Source organism: Mesocricetus auratus, unplaced genomic scaffold (genome assembly GCF_017639785.1).
Source record: "Mesocricetus auratus isolate SY011 unplaced genomic scaffold, BCM_Maur_2.0 Super-Scaffold_100676, whole genome shotgun sequence".
Taxonomy (NCBI): domain Eukaryota; kingdom Metazoa; phylum Chordata; class Mammalia; order Rodentia; family Cricetidae; genus Mesocricetus; species Mesocricetus auratus.
In genome coordinates, this window is record NW_024429266.1 from 177,709,475 (window position 1) to 177,727,201 (window position 17,727).

The following is a 17,727-nucleotide window of genomic DNA, read 5'->3' on the forward strand; positions in this document are numbered from 1 at the left end:
TGATGACAGATGAGTGAGTAATGTACAATGGGGTATCATTCAACAGAAAGAAGAATGAAATCTTGTCAGTGGGGCAACATGGATGGAACACGATGACATGTCAAATCAAATAAGTTAGGACAGAAAGACATAATGTCCTCATACATGTGTGGGTCTGTTTCTTTTTCTCTCAACCTAACATGAACTAGAGTTGTCTGTAAAGAGGGAACCATAATTAAGAGACTGCCTTCATCAGATGGCCTGTAGACAAATCTCTGGCGTATTTTCTTGATAAAGGATAGGTGTGGGAGGTCCCAGTCCATTATGGGTGGTTCCATCCCCTGGGCAGGTGGCTGCTTCAGTTCCTGCCCTGAGTTCCCATCTTAATAGACTATCAGTTGTAAGGTGAAATAAACCATTTCCTCCACAGGTTGTTTTTGGTCCTGTCTCTTAGCACAACGGAAAGCAAACTGGAGCACACATGAAAGCTAACATGTCAATTTCATAGAAGCAGAAAGCAGAAGACTGCTTGGTCCAGGATGGAACTGGAGGGAAGCTGGGCAACAGAGACCAAAACACAACCAATCAGAGTCTGGTGTCTTCCCATGTTCCACAGAGCAGCGGGGACTGCAGCTCCTACTTTACCACGGAATGTATAAAGAACCAATGGAGGAGTTTAAAGTCTCCCAACATGAACACATGGCAAATGTTTAAGACAGAGATGCTGCTGATCATGATAGTGCATTCCCGTAATCCCAACTGCTGGAAGACTGAGGCAGGAGAATTGCTATAAGTTCCAGGCCAGCCTAGACTATGTAACTGAAAAGCAAACAAAGAGAAAGAAATGCTATAGTCCTTGTCATTTGCTCTTTCATAGCAGCAGATATGACATTTTCACACGGAACTGTGGAAGTACACACAGTTATGTGTTGATAAAATGAAAACTTGAAGAATGCTGAAGTAGCCATTGCTCCCATTCTCTGCCAGGCTTATTCAATAAGCTCTGCCCAATGGTACAGCTAGCAGCATGAAACTAGGAAGCCTGTGCAAGAGCTGCCAGGCCGTGATGGCTAATCTTGATTATCAATGTGACCTGATCTAGAGTCAACTAAAACCCAAGCTGCTGGGCATCCTGTGAGGGACTTTCTTGATCAGATTAGGGCAGGAAGGCCCACCCTAAACTTGGCCAGCACATTCTGGTGGCAGCCCACATAAAAGGACGTGGAAGAGGGAAACTTTCACTTTTTGCCTGCTGCCCTCACTCTTACTGGTAAGTTCTGTCCCGATATTAGAGCTAAATTCTTCAGGCTTCCAAAGTAGCCTGAAGACCAGCAGCTCTCCAAGAATCCTCCAGGCCCTTAGAACCAAATTGGAGCTTGCAAAACATCCAGCCTTATGGACTGAGCGACTGCTGATTCTCAGCCTCTCCAGTGTAGACACCATCGTTGGACTACAAGAGCCACAGTATGTAAGGCAATCTAATAAATCCCCCTTAATATAGATCCACTCTATCAGCTCTTGTCTCCTTACAGCACCCCGACTAATATGCTGCCCACTGAGCCACAGTGGAATTCCATCTGGCTTAGTCTTTGCTGTGCAAGTCAGCCTTCATCTTGTTCCTTCTTCCTACTGGAGCTCCCTTCCCTTATCATGCAGGGCTCCCTGGCCTCAGAGAGGTTGCAGCAGGGTGAGGGGAAGGGTGCCATTTGGTCCAGTGCATGAATACAAGGGTGAGGCTGATGGATACCTCAAGATGTACGTACAGATCAACAGCAAGTTGGGAATGCTCACATCCCAGGCAGGTCATACACAGAAGCTGGGCTGTCCAGCTGTGAGATGCCAGGGACCTGGAGAACACATGCCCCGTGCAGGCATTTTAGGTCTATGTCTCCCATACAAACTAGGCAGGGTCTAGAGCTGTCTGTGGATCATAACAGATTCATTCCACAGCACGGCAGAGTGTCTGATGAAAGCTTCTCGGTCTCTAACTTCACATTCCTTGGGGTCTATCACCTGCCTGACTCAAACGCCTGCTCATCACTTCATCTTCATGCGAGCCACAAACTGACCTGGTCAGCAAACATCTGGTCAACAGATCCTCCATCCTCACCTCTGACATTTGAATGGGTAAACTGAATACGGAACTCCTCATCAGTTTGTGTCCTCTGACTTGGTATCACCAACTTTCTCTGTAGCCCTAAGCGGTGGGCACAGGGCAGCCCCCGTAGTCCATGCAGACTCAGGCTAGTGCCCCCGAGCTGCAAGAGTACAGTCCTCTATGCCTGTTGGCACCCAGGACTCATGGTCTCAAGGCTGTCACTGTGTCGACAAGCTCTGTAGAATCTCTCCATGTTCCAAATGATTGGCAAGTGGCTCATCTGCAGAAGCATTGTCCTTTCTCCTGTCTTTGCAGACCTTTCTCATGAGTAGCCACCCTGTCCTATCCCTCGGGCAAGGTGCCTTCCAGCTCAGATGAAGCGAGTATGACCTTGCCTTCCTATTCACCTTCATTCAGTAGAAATGTCTGCTATTGCCCAACCACAAGAATAGACTCCCCACTCCCGCAAAGAATAGACCCCCCCACCCCCATACGTGCTCCCAGGAAACTGACATTGGCTTGGATCCAGCCTGCTATGGCCACACCTATTTCCACCGCTCTTCCTCCCTGCCTGTTTTCCAAGCTTGAAGTTCTGTCTTGACACATTGTGTAGGTGGTGATCATGGAGACTTCTTAATCTTTTTGCCACATTTTCCTGAGTAAATGTAAGGTGCCTCAGGAACTTAGTTTAGCATCTTGGCTTCAAGGTTTAATAATTCTATGATAGCTGGGCAAATTGCTTAATATCACTGAGCCTTGCTTTTTCATCACAGAAATATAATAAGCTGTGGGGAGCAGATAAAGTCCTGAGTGAATATGATGTGAACACAGCCATGTCAAGAATTCCAATGCCTCACACTCATGGGAATGGCAAAGCCTTCCCCTTGTCCAAGTACAGATGTTAGGCATGATTAACCTTGAGCTAAAACCAGTGTGTGCAGAAACTATCAGCTGCAGCTCCTTTTCCCAGGAAGACTGCTCGCCTACGGAGATTTCCTACCTAGATTAGCTAACCCACCTCTTCCTGGCTCAGCTCTATGCAGTGAAGATGCCTCCTCACCCAGTGGTGTATAATAAATGCACTGAGCTTCCAGGCTCCTGGTACATCTCCATCAGAATGCACAGCCCACCAGATCCCAGCTTTTCTGCACATGTGTCTATGTGTCTGTCCTTTCTTCATCACCCTAATCAGGTTCCCAGGACCCAGGTTTGTGGCAATAATTCCTATTGATAAGGTTGCCAAAGTGACCGGGAATGTCAAGAAAGACGGCATAGTTCGAGATATTTAGCACAAAATAGACATTGTTGAAGATAAAATGTGCTATAGGCTTGCAAAAAGAAAGCTGAGACAAAATAACCCTTCCAAATGGAGCCTTATTAAGAGAGTTAGCTATCATCTGGGCGTTGGTGGCACAAACCTTAATCCCAGCACTCAGGAGGCAGAGGCAGGTGTATCTCTGTGAGGCCAGCCTGGTCTACAGAGCGAGTTCCAGGACAACCTCCAAAACAATACAGAGAAACCCTGTCTTAAAAAAAGAGAGAGAGTGTGTGTGTTAGCTGTTGTGAATATCGTTGCAGGGGTCCTTATGCGTGAAAGCTTCAATTCACTTCAGTTCCCAAGGATCAAGAAGTTTACATAGACAGACCCATAGGGTCCTCAAGGGAGACAGACCCTTCAGTTCCAAAGAAGAAAGGGGGTATCTATCTTTTTGGAGGGAAATAAGTTGTGTTAAGGGAAGCTTTTTCCTTTGCTAGCCGCTTTGGTTTATCCCCCGCCAGTCACCTGGGCTCTGCCGCGCCAGCCTGGTTCTAGATCCGCTTGAGTCCCAAATAAACACACAGGAGGCTATATTAATTATGAAGCTGTTGGCCTTGCTTGTCCCTTACTGGCTAGCTCTGCCTTAAGTAATTACCCCATAATTGTTAATCTAAATATGTTTCTTACCGGAGAATAGTTCCCGGCTTCTTACCCCTATGGCGTCACATGTCGACTCTCCTGTGTTTCTCCTACCCAGAATCCTCCTCGACTCCTAGTCCCTCCTATCTAGGTTTTCTATTGGCCAGACAGTACTTTATTGACAAATGCACAGGCAAATAACAGGACTTCCCCAACAAAGTTGCATACCATATGACTTAACCACATATGTACAATGAGGGTCTGATAAAGACTAGCTTTAATTTAGGTTGCCTTGGCTCTTGGCTGTAAAGATGGGATCAGGCTCTGCCTGCAGCCTCAAGGAGGAGGGAAAGAACTCAGCTCTGTGACTGCTACAAGACCACAGCATTTTTTGCCATCAACTCTGTCCAGGAGAGAGACTGCAGGAGTGTAGCATGATTGCAGGGGTGTGGCCTGATTTCTGGGTGAGCGAGTAGGTGGAGGATCCATTCTATTGTTTGTTGGAGAGGACTGTATTTTTAGTAATCTTCACCCATGGCATAACCACACCCTCCCAACTTGGCCCTACTCTTAATAACTGTTATCAGTCTTAATCCACTTCTTACTGTCACACCTGCATCCCAGGGATAGTTTCTATTGGATGGCCTCGTATAGTCTATCTAACAATTTTCTACCAAGGCCAGTCAACCCAGACTCTCTTGTTATGCCCTTGACTTACTGTGACCAGGCTGCCCTACATCTCTGGTCTTTGTCCAAGAAGCCACATCCAGTGTTCTGGAATAGGTAGAGTATCTTGGTCCATTTTCTATTGTTATAACAAGGTATCTTTATAAAAAAAAAAAAGAGAGAGAGAAGTCTACTTAGTTCACAATTCTGGTGACAAGAGATTCCAAATAGAACAAACCTTGACCCCTAGCAAGAGGCTTCCCCTGCTCAAAACATAAAAAGGAAACAGAAAGGGAGCTGACCACTTGCGGAATAGCTCAAGTGTGTAGTGTGTCCTTGCTTTATAATAACTCACCATCACAAGAACTGCCCAAGATGGCTGAGCACTTCTGGCTCGCAGGCCTATGGATTCAGACTGAATTCTTGTCCCATTCTCCAGTTTTGCAAACAGTAGACCATAGAAATCTCAGCCTCGTTGTCACAGAATTCTATTCTCATGACAGACTCCATGTATGAGGGGGCTGAGTAAAGTGTGTGTGTGTTTCTCTGTCTGTCTGTGCCTGTGTGTCTGTTGTGTCTGTTCTCTCTCTCTCTCTCTCTCTCTCTCTCTCTCTCTGTGTGTGTGTGTGTGTGTGTGTGTGTGTGTGTGTGTGTGTGTGTGTGTATGTGTGTTTCGTATGATGGTTCTGTTTCTCTGGAAAAGTCTGACCATGATAAGACAAATCACCCATCCCTGATGCTATCTCTTAGTGCCTGCAATGCCCCACCAGATGTCCCCTCTTCCCCAAACCCTGTCATCATTCTGGGTAAGTTGTCAGTTCTTTGATCAGCTCATTTCTAGGGACCTTGGCCTCCTTGCCACTTGTCCATAGCCTCTCCAAAAGGCTGTCATCAATGATTACCACTGTGTTCCTAAATCCAAGCTCTAGACACCCACTCTCTCTTCACCTTCTCTTCTCGGTTCCTTTCAGTCAGTTACTCCCTCTGCACCAATGTTTTAACACCATCAAACTCACTGGCTCAAGAACCATCCACTTTCTCGTTATCTAGCAACTCCTTATATCTTCGTTTGTTTGTGTTTCTAATCCACTTACGATTGCACAGAACAGTATTTCTGCCACACTTGCCAATCTCCGTGGTTTCCTTGTTCCTCCATCTCCCAATTTAACACAATCCCAATCCGACTTAATACAACTGCCAACTGTCTTGTGCTTATATCCCAGATGTTAATCACTGTTCAAGAAAAACAATTCCACAGGGTCAAACAATTTGGTACCATTACAATAGCTGGCAACATTTATTGGGAGTTTAATCTTGCCAGGCAGCATTCAAAGCATAGTACATAGATTATCCCATCCTGCCTCCTACATCATGCTGGCAAGGTGCCCAGAATTCCTCTCCTCAAATCTCTGAAGATCATTTGCATCAGACAACTTTCTGCTGCTCAGAGAAGCTAGAAATCACCTAGTAAGAGCACGGTACACTTCTTCCTTCCCACTTCAGCAATGTCCAACCAAGATTCCCCCCTTTATGTGGTCCTGTGGCGCAATGGATAGCGCATTGGACTTCTAGTGACAAAATGGCCCCCTTTAATGCACACCCTCTCTTCCTCCCTCTCCCTACATTTCACCAGATTTCTGTCAACTTCTTTATCCCCTCTCAGCTTTCTCTCACATTCTTCTTGGGTTTTCATTTACATTTTGATAATTCTTAAGATAGTTTCTCCTCTCCCAATCACTTTTTTCTGGAGCTCATGTCCAATTGCAGAGATTCCATTAGCATCTTCTTTGAGAATGATTCCCCAATCATTTAATCAAGTCATCCAGAGTAAGAAGACAGAACTGAACTTCCCACACAAGGCCGCTTTTCCATCTCTGTCACCATCTACCAAGATCACCAAATCAGGGATACAAGCTGTATTCCTATTTTTCCTCACCCACACACCTCCCAACCATCTACTCTTCCAATCTCTATTTCATGTGTCTCTTGGAAGACATTAACTTCTGTTTATGCTCAACACCACTACCATAGCCTGGATTTCCCACTACACAATAGCATGATGTCCCTAGTGTCTTCACTCTCCATTATAATAACATCAGCTTAATTTCCTTCCAGCTCATGCTCCAAAATCTTTCCTCAAGTCATCAACACATCTGATAGGGTTCAGAATTGACTTCCACCCCAAGTTTCCTCAGTGCCAGCACCACATTTTACTCCTGTCATTGTCTCCTCTAAATCATAACCTACTGAGAAATTGTTCTTAATAAAGTTTTATTGAGTACCATGTGGTGGTGGCACACCCCTTTAATCACAGTACTCAGAAGGCAGAGACAGGTAGATCTCTGTGAATTCAAGGCCAGTCTGGTCTATAGAGCAAGTTCTAGGACAGCCAGGGTTGATATATGGACAAACCCTGTCTTAATAAACCAAAATAAAAGTTTTATTGAAAGAATAAATTGTCACTGAATCAGTTTAGTTTAAACTGCTTGAGAATGACTAAAGTTCCTTATTTTGTTTACTTCCCTTGACACTAAGATTAATCAATTGTACTGATTAATTTGTATTGACTGGATATTTTGCAATTGTAGTGTGTGTGTGTATGTGTGTGTGTGTGTGCATACCTAAGATGGATGAGTAGGTCTGGAAGTCAAAAGGTCTGTTTTGACTCACAGTTTTGGAAGTTTTAGTCCATGGTCAGTTAGCCCCATTGCTCTCCAGCCTGTAATGAAGCAGAATGCTATGGATAGACTGTGTGGTGAGACAAGCTGCTCACCTCATTGAGAAGGAGAAAGATCAGGGAAGACAAAGAGTATGGTTTACAACTTCATAATCCCCTTCAAAGCCACACCCAATAACATAGGACTTCCCACTTTGGAAGTCCCAGCTTCCAAAGGCTCAGCCATCACTAATCCAGCAGGAACATGGGACCAAGTCTTTACATAGGGACCCTAACATGATTAACCATTGTTAAGTGTTGAGATGAATGCATACAACTCAGGTCAGAGCTGTAATTCCAAAGTCTCCACACATTTTTAACTCATTGACACAAGAAGATCTATGTTTAATTTGTTGAACTTCAAAATGCCAAATGCCCCACATACTTCTGTCTGCATTTTTATTTCATAAGCTGAGTTTTGTGACCCTCTCAATGGGTCCTGAGCACCCTGAAACAGCGGGTTTAGAGTCCTAGATTCTGTGGGTAGTTGGTGGAATTGTGTTGCAGGTGTCTGTGGGAACAAATGCCTCACACCAGGGGTCAGGGTTGGCGATCATTAGATGCTGAAGCCCAGAGGCCCAGATATAAAGAGTAGGACTAAGAGAATGTAAGACCTTGAGAGAGTCCGAAGCCAGTAATGTGAGTCTAGGCTTCTGTTCTGGGATCCCATGTTTCCATCTCCACCAATGCCAACAGTCCTAAGAAGGGAATGTAACCTGCTGAGTAGGGATTAGCTTTCTCTGCCTAGAATCAGTCGGCCATGGCCGGAGGCAAGGTGACTGACCATGCTGGCACCTTGCAAGAACAGTGGGCTGGAGAGCATCCCACCTTCTATATCCTAAACTATCCAGAAGGGTTTTTCATTTTGTTAAGTCTAACTGAGGCTCCCAGTCAATTTGAATGTAAATCTAGCATCTATTCCATGTTTACACGTAGGCCATTTATGAGCCATTCTCTCTTGATCCACTTAGTCTTTAAAAACACAAGATTATGGGCTAGATCAAGCAGTGGCAAGAGAACATTAAGAACAGAAGTTCAATTAATGTCTGAGGGGCAATAAGAGATATAGGATGGTGGCCAACACTGCTCTGAAGGCAGCCAATGAAAGAAATGGGCTTTTTGTCCATCATCCAGTGAACAAAATGTCAGGTAGAGAAAGCAGTTGGGAGACTGAACTGTCTCTCACATGTGTATATCTGTAGCAATAAAGAACCTCAGATATTAGCAAATGACACCACATCAGCCTGTCACCATTTAGCTCTGACAGGCATGAGTGTGAACTCCTCATAAAATGTCACAGTGCCAAGGGAACAAGAGTGATTGGGGACCCGCTAACCTCCTCAAATCGCTTTCTGCCTCTAGGGCCACCGAGAGTCCCAGGCCTCCCTGAATTGCATATATTTAATGTATCTCGTGGGAGCTCAGCCCCCACAGCAGGGCAGGAAATGTTTGGGAAAGGAAAACTTTGAACTAGACGTCTGCACAGATATGTTTCATCAATGGCAGCATTGCCTGGGGACCTTCCTCCCCAGTCTGCTCCTTGAAGCATAGATGTCTGTCTGGGGCCTTAGAGTCACCCTTCTGGGAATTTGGTTGTAAGCATGGATTTTTAATTTATAATAACTGTCATTATTCTGAAGTCATTCAAGAGAGCCTAAGTGCCCTAGTATTAAAACACTTGTGATAACTCAGGCAAAGTGCAATGCTTGACTCCCCCCCGAAAGAAAAGCATTGCCCTACAAATATCAGCTTGGTCAGTTCTGAAACCTTCAGCCTAAGATCTACAGGCCAATGGTAACTTTGTATTTATGTGTAATACGGTCCAGGCAGGCACCTAGTAGAGCAGCATTTCGTTAGTATCTTCTTATGGACTTCATGGGATCATACCAGAACCAGGGTTCTGATGTCAGTTTACTTCACTGGGCTCTTGGACTCTAAGCCAAATCTAAAGTCTAGTGCATTCTTTCAGCTTCTGTCCTAAAGAGGACACTGAGAAAAAAAAAAAGAAAAGAAAATTTTACCCACATCATCTTATTATCAATTCAAATAGAACTGATACTGCTCAAAGACAGTATCATTGTCTTTAAAAGTCACGCAGTCCAATATTAATCAAAGCTTTAAGCAATGTTTCAGCAATAGATGAAGAACAGGGGGAGGAAGAGGAGGTATAGAATGTATAGGGGAAAGGAGAAAGGGAAAGGAAAAAAATGACCATAGCATGCAGAAAGCTAAGCAGTTGATGACCTGTGTAGGATTTACTACATCCAAGAAAGGATTAAGAGTGATAAGAAGCCGGGCGGTGGTGGCGCACGCCTTTAATCCCAGCACTCGGGAGGCAGAGGCAGGCGGATCTCTGTGAGTTCGAGGCTGGGCTGGACCGATAGCCTCCAAAACAATACAGAGAAACCCTGTCTCGAAAAAACAAACAAACAAACAAACAAAAAAAGAGTGATAAGAAATTCAGGGAAAAATTGGACTTTGTGGACATATCAGTCTCTAAACTGCTGGCCCACAGCATGAGGACCTGAATTTGAACACTAGAGTCCGCATTTTAAAAGTCAGGTTTGGGGGTATGCACTTGTCTTTCCAGTGCTAAGGAGGTAAAGACAGGCTACCTGGGTCTCACAAGCTAGCCAGCCTAGCATACCAGGTGGGGTTCAGGCCATCAAAAGACTCTGCCCATAAAATAAAGTAGGTGAATCCTGAGGAATGACACCAGAGGTTGACCCCTGGCCTCCATATACATGCATACTTACATATGTGCATACCTGCATATGTGTATACATACCTGCATACACACACAAAAGTAAAAAGCTAGATAGAAATAAATACAGAATTAAAAGCAGGGTAAAATGAGTTTTTAAGAGTGGGAAAGAAAATAGAATCTAATGTTAACAGGAAAAATCTAGCATTCCTCCAGAAGAAACTAGAGAAAAATTGTGTGACAAGGGACACATTTGGTTCAGTGTCATACAGTGAAAGAAAACTAAATATGATGTAGTCTTAATATGTCCAAATAAAAGGATTATAGATTAAGAAACCCCGGGATAGATGCCTCTGGAAGTAAAAGCTTGTATCCTAAAAAGGAAACTATGCACTATTTACAATACTGCCCTTGACATCTTTTCCCAGCAGGGCACAATGCAGCAGGAGTAGGGTGCCAGATGAGCTCTGTGACTTCCCAATTGCCATGTGTTGACAGCAAGGGATACACATTCTAAGACAGATCCCTTAGCCTGATGTAGATTATCTATTAATCGTCCTTCAAAACATAACCCAGCAAAATCAAATTTAAACAACAGAAATTTTAAATGGCCTTGTGTTTGCACATAGACGATACACCTCTGGTGTGCTAACATTGAAATAACCTCAATTACACCCATTCCTGCTACAATGTAAATCATTGTGGGAATGTATTCCTCAGTAAATCACAAGGAAAGAACTGTACAGTGTCCGTTGAGATGCGAGTATTTTTCAAATTTTTTGCCTAGGGTTGTTCAATCTGTAGATGCCAAACCCACGGATGCAGATGCCTGTCTACACTATAAACTAAGCAACCACGGGGTGGGGGGTGGGAAGGCACAGCAAAGAGTTAAGGATAGAAGTCAAAGGGAAATCAAGTTAATCAATTAAGCGAGTAATTACTCTCCTCCCAAAAAGAGTGAAGGAAACCAAGAAAAAAAAAATGAGACAAGTAGAACACAAATAGCAAGACAACTGGCTTCAACTTACCACACCCTCCAGTAAGCAGTCTAGAGCCTGGGAAGGTGTAAGACGGGACCGAGGGCAAGCCATGAGTATATTCCAACATGAGTAATACCTTCTTGGGAAAAAAAAGGTGCACAAGAACTATAGACTTCTGCATAAGTAACATGGAAATGGACTTTGAGCAATGAGGCCTAGCAACGGTAAAGATCACCTCTCTGCAGTGCTAGGATGACATGGTCCACAGCTCAGGTGACAGCTCACAATACCCAAGGAAACACTGGCAGGCTTGAGAAGGAACAGACAAATCGATAACTGAACCAAATTCATAGCTCAGTGATTACTAGACCAGATGGAGAAAGCAGTAAAAAAAAATACAGATTTGAAATAAGCTACCGATCAATTTCAATCTAATTGATAGGCACAGAATGTACAGACTTTTCGAAGTCCATGAGTAAGGACCCCCAGATGCAAATGCACACAGAAAAAGTTCTCTGACTGCCTGGGACTACTTCAGATACAGTAAGGGCATCTCCAAAATCCCTGTTCTTTAAGAGAAGTAACACACTTATCAATGACTCCTGGAGCAAGGAAGAAATCAAAATAGCCTTTGGAAGATTCTGAGGTGATTGAAAGAGAAGATGCAGGGGTTGGGGTTACCTCAGTTGAAGAGCACGTGCCTTGCATGTGCAGGGCCCTGCTGTGTTTCCCAGAACAAAGGAGGGGGAGATGGGTGGGGGAAGGATGGGAGAGGCGTGGAAAGGAGGGGAGGAAAGAGGGGAGAGAGAGAGAAGGAAAGACAACTTGATGAAATCTGTGGTGTTTGGCTAAAGCAGAATTTGTGAACATTTTATCACAATAAAATCCTGCATCAGAAAAGAGAATAAAGGGGAAAAAAGCCTCAAGTCAACAACCTCAGCTCTCCCTTCAAGAAAAGTGGGGGAAAGTATTTCAAAACATCAGGGTGTACTCACTATTGAGTATATAGAATTTTGCCAGTTTAAAATAAATAACTAGATTAGACATAGAGAATATTATGGACTCACCCGACACTGAAAAAGGAAGGGAGGGGGAGGAAAGCAAGAGAAACTTAAACTAGGTAGAAGGAAATAATAATGAAGTACAGCATGAAAGCCAGGCAGGAGCAGGGGAAGAGGGGAGACTGAAACAACCCACTAGCACAGACAGCTTGCTGGACCTCCATCCCGACAGAGAAGGGAAGGGACGCAGACCTGAGCAACCCCAGACAGTGCAGCTCCCTCGCCACACTGCATGAAATGAAGAGTGGGCAAAGGGCCATTCACTTGCAAAGGTGAGGCTCGGAGGTGACATGTGCTTCCCGAGACGGGATGAGGGGGTAACGTGTGTCCCCCGGAAAGTGATAACTCTGTTTGTTACCCTCAAAGAGGCCAGAGAGCCAGTACTGAGTACTTCCCAGCCTCATATTGACATCTGTGTCGAGAGACATAAGAAATGCTGCATTATGACCTGAGTGTTCACAATGAGTGTCTCGGGCTACTGGGACTCTGAGGATGTTTGGCAATGAGCTTATTTCATTTTATAGTAAAACAATAAAGCTATTTTTGCAGCATTTATCTTCATATTAGAACGCCATTCTATTGAGGGTGTGGGCAGTGAGTTGCACACATTGTTGTAGTAGAGCTTTTTCTGGAATATAATTTGACAGAAGCTATTACAATTTAATGTGTGTGTATATATACACTGACTGGGAATCTGATCTTGTATAAATACTGATATTACTATGTAAGGATGTGTTGTGTAAAGTTGTGCAGCTGTGAACCCTAGAAGACGTCACTTCCCTGCTGGTCACTGCAGATCTGTGTGCTTTACAACAGCTTCTGACAGTAAGTGTCCCCAGAGATGTCTCTTCCCAGTTGCAGCCCCCAGTGGAGGCAGCAGCAGTGCCTGAAAGATAAAGGGATTCTAGTAGAATATTTGTGAGGCCTGGGGGAAATGTGAGGAAAAAAGAAGGAAAGCAGGAAAAAAAATAGAAAACAGGAGAAAAAAGACAAAAGGAAGAAGAGAGAAAAGGAGAAGGGATGGAAAGAAGAGATTAAAATGTAAATTACAGTAAAGTCTATGTAATACTATGAGACCATCTACAAAGAATGGGCTAGAATCGTTTGAGTTGACCTTGAGAAGGTCAGAGTTAAGCAGCAGAGCAAATGACACAAGTAAACGTTGTCTCCTTTTCTGTTTAAGGAAAAAAAACATCCTGTACATTTGTACATATAGTTCATGGCCACAGAGAAAACTAGGATGCATGCCATCTGGCTGATGATGGTGTGGTGTGAACAGCATTGCTGTAGCCCTCAAATCCAGTGACCTAGGGATGATGCTGGGGTCATGCGCTCAAGGGATGCAGCAGTGGCTGGGGTACCTTCTAGATGTCCAGAGGCCGTGAGATCCAGGATGCCAGTGATCTCATTGAAGGGGTGCAGCTGAGCTGAGGAGGGACCCCAGCATGCATTCTGGGTAACTCTGGGAGCAGATGCTCTATCAGGTGTGATGGGAGTAGACGAATAAAGAAGGGTGTGGTTGCACCTGAGTGTGAAGAACTGACTGACTCATCGCTTACATCATACACTCATTAACACTTGTCACACGTAAGCAACAATATCAGTTGTAACAGTAAACAGTCTTCCTATTGCTCAACACATGTAAGCAACAATATCAGGTCCATTTAACCAAGCTGCTGAAAACAGTCTTCCTATTGCTCAACACCCAGATATTCAAGGCACCTTCCCAAGTGCCAATGTTTAGGGAAATGTCACATCTCAAGTTCCTATGGAAAAAAATCAGTTTTCTGCTAATGGTGTTTTAAATTTCTTGCCACCTTTTGCAGGTGGGGCAGGAAAGGCCAGAGTGAGTTCTTGGCCAGAAAAAATTTCAAAGTGAATCCCCCAGAGAACATGCAGCTGAAAAGTAAGGAAAGAAAACGTGAAATGTGTTCGCAGCAGCCTGAAGCAATTTAAGAGAGAAGGGGAGGGAGGGGGCTTCCCAGAGATCTAGGCATGGAAATTATTTCCCCTTTTAATGCAGATGAAAATGAGAAAACTATAGTCCCAAGAGGAATTCTAACCAAATGGAAAGGTCTCCTAGCATTCCCAGTAAGTAGACATTATTCCTCCAGCAAATAAATGTGTCTGTATATGTGTACAAATGACTCAGAAAGGACTGAAGAAATACAGAGTAACAATGGTGTTTTCTCCTCTGCCTTACAGTTTCTCTGCTTACCAGTCGCCACTATGTGCAGAAATCCTCTGTGTACATCTAAGTCAACACACACATAAGTATAACTCAGTGCAAATGACACACACTGTTCTCTGCACCTGGTTTTCTAAAAAATTAGGATCTTCTTTCCTGGGAGGAACTCTAATTTATTAAGGTTCCTACTGGGGATGACTGGAATGTTTCCAGTGACCTACTATAGTGTGCAAGCCATGCTAAAGTCAATGCTAATGTCAGTATCTGGGATGTATTTCCAAGGCCCCTTTACATCAGTGAGTTGAGGCTAGAATATAAGACATGTTTGTAACAGTCAGTTTTCTAGGTTTCGGCAACTCCTGGAAGAAATAGGTAATGTGTTCAAGATCCCCCAAAGCAGAATTTTGGCCTTTCCAATTCTGAGCACAGGACTGTGGGGGATCTGGTGTTCCCTAAGCCTCCACCTGGAGAGGTGACCTTCAAAGATGCCTCCACTCAGTCATGAAGGAATGATTGATTCATCTTTACAAAACAAAAACAAAGACCATTCTTTCTTCTCCAGATGATTTAGGAACATAAAATTGAAGACTTGGAAAGCATCCACCACAGAGAGACTAAAACCAGAATGACTGCAGAACCCAGAGTGGGAATCCCAGGGGGACATGCCGAGGGCTGGACCACCACTGTGGCTGGAAATCTGAGTGGGTGTCAGAGAGGAGATGTGAACTTCTGTAACACGCCGAACTGCTAAAAATTCCTGGGACATTTCCTTCCCCAATAAACTGTCACATAGCAAAGCTGTTTCTGATGGGGTTGAAGTCCTGTGAAAACAATATGGAGACCTTCACGCTGCAGGTGCACGTGGTACCCAAGATGAGCCCCTGAGGATGGTCTCCTGCAGCAGTTATCTGTGGCTCAGGCTGGCATGGTTAGAAGACAAGAAAAGAAGAAAGACGAGCATGCCTTGCTGCGGGAGAAGGGAATCAGCCCAGACCCACTCCGTAAGTCCTCAGAACAAGGTCATAAGGAGACAATGAGGTAACAGAAAAGGTAGAAACAAAGGGAAAGCCACCTTATGGTCATTACCTCATGTAATTCCTGAAGGAGGGGAGGGGAAGAGCATTGTTCCCATTCTATTAACCACATTCCAGAGAAATCAGAGAATAGTGGAAGAAGAAAATCACTCTAATCCCATAATTGAAATGAAACTATTGTTTCTATGTTGGCACTTACCCCACCCTGACATGATTTGTTATTATTTTTATGAAATTACAGAGTAAGTGGTACAATTTAATGGCCTCTGTTTTAATTTTCATTAATCATTATAGCAGATTCCGTTCCCAAGTTGCTGAAGTCTTCCAAATCATCACCTCCAGCATCACAGGACAGCCCTTTCTGGCGAACGCTTACGCTGCCCTCTGAATTCTACTTCTGCTTTGTTTTAAGGAAAATTACAATTTCAGATTGTTTTATTAAGATAAATAGCCCCAGTGGTTACGAGGCAAAGGACTGAGAGGAAGTGAGACCTTAGCCATCGTGAGGTGCCTCGGGAACTTGGGAATGAGAACCCATTGAGAGTTTGCTATAATAACAGACCCGTAATTGGTGACTGCAGCAATTTGAGATTTTGTTGCTGGAGGGGTCAGGGTAAAAGAATGAAGCAGTATTTAGGGGTCTACGTAGATAGAGAGGTAACAACCAAAACTTGGGGGCTAGTGCTGGTCTACTTCTATTAATGCGCCTTCACCATCACACTCTCAGAACTGCCAGCAGACTCAGGTGAAAGAGGAATTTTATTACAAAAACTTGGGCTGAACTTGATTCCATGTCAAGAGCAGGCTATCAAAAGTTTGAAGGATTCCTTAAGTAAGACTGGATGTGGAACCCATTTTGATGCAGCTGCTTCCACGGGGCCGGGTCCCAGAAGACACACTTGGGCTAGACGATGCAGGCCCGGGTTCCCCAGCTAGGGCCAGCAGAGGCAAGAACACCCAAAGCCTTCCCTTGCAGGCCAGACACCCTCAAGCTGAAGGCCCAGAGCTCCCCACCTGGGGAAGTGGAGGCTCGCCAAACTATTTCCTGGATTTTCAGATAGCCTTGGGCTTACAGAAACGCCATCAACTGTCACCAGTGACTGATGTCAAGGACAGCAAAGGAATGCGGTGTGCAATGGAGGGGGCAGCAACTGGTCACTGCCAGGTGAATGCAGACACCAGCAGAGCTGGGGACAGCAGGAGCCAGCTCTCCTTGCTGTTCCTGACTAGTGTTAGCTTCCAGGAGACTTTCCATGCAGATCCATGTCTCAAATTAGCCCTCATGGCACCCAGACAGTCCAGAGCAGCTTTGTTTGTCCGTTTGTTTTTATTGCATGGAAATCAAACCCAGGAGTTTGGAGGGGATTTTTTCAGGAGTAGCTAAGTTACAATGCTCTGCAATATCGTGTTACAATGGAGGCAAATTCACTGAAACAAAATGAGAGGTTTCCTGTGCCATACAGAAAAGCCATCTCCAGGCTGCCAGGGCTGCTCTGGAGTCACCGTCTTCCTTCGGCTAGTGCGGAGAACCGTGCGCTGGCCTTCCTAGATTGAACAGAGGCCTGGCCTTCTCACCTCCTCCCAGCCTCGGCTTATTACCCACCTCCAGCCGCTTCGCCCTCAGAGAAGACCCAGTCACTTAGTTCTCAGCAATGGGAGAAGACACTTTGACATCTTCAGAATAAAGGACTCTATAAATACAGATGATAGGAAATCCTCAGCTCTGACAAAGACGCTTTGCAAAGACCAGAACAAACAACCAAAGCGCCAGTCCTGTGGCTCCACGCATTATTTTTAGACCATCTCTCCTCGTTTAGAGCACACGTGCAAGATGGGAGAGCTGGTGTTGGCTGCCAGTCATATTCCATTTTAGTCCCCCCAGCCCCGGAAAGTGCTAGATCCTTGATTGTTTTTGCTAAAAACATCCCAGAATGGATTTTACCGTCAGCTGCTCTTGGTCTTGTATAATTTCCTGCATTTGCTGTTGACTGGCATTCCTGACCTTGCTAGAAATATCTAGACAAAATGACTAGTCCGTGAGCTGTGACTTTGTCATCACCCTGGCAGCAGCCCCTTCATTTTGCACCCATAGCTACAGGAAGTCAGTCCACACAGCCACCCTGCTGTGACTGAGCAGTGCCTGGGACATCCTTGCTCTGGGTCTCTGTGCTCTGGTTAAGCTTTGGGTGGTGACTAGTGTTCTGAGCTCTGGAGAGGACTCCTGACACAAGCACAAGCATCACTTGAGCAGTTTAAAATACTACAGCCAAGATCTGGAGCGTTCAGGGTGGTAGCGCACACCTTTAATCCCTGCACTCCGGAGACAGAGGCAGATGGATCCCTGAGTTAGAGGCCAGCCTAGTCTACAGAGTTCTGGGACAGCCTGGGCTATCCATAGAGATAC

At 44.7% G+C, this 17,727-nt stretch overlaps 1 long non-coding RNA gene across 1 annotated transcript; it reads left to right on the top strand.

Annotated features, from left to right (window-relative positions):
- Window positions 1-1,156: 1,156 nt before the first annotated feature.
- On the top strand, window positions 1,157-17,270 carry LOC121137087. The gene is made up of 2 exons (XR_005874309.1): window positions 1,157-1,447; window positions 14,852-17,270. It is a non-coding gene; the product is annotated as an uncharacterized LOC121137087 (long non-coding RNA).
- Window positions 17,271-17,727: the final 457 nt, after the last annotated feature.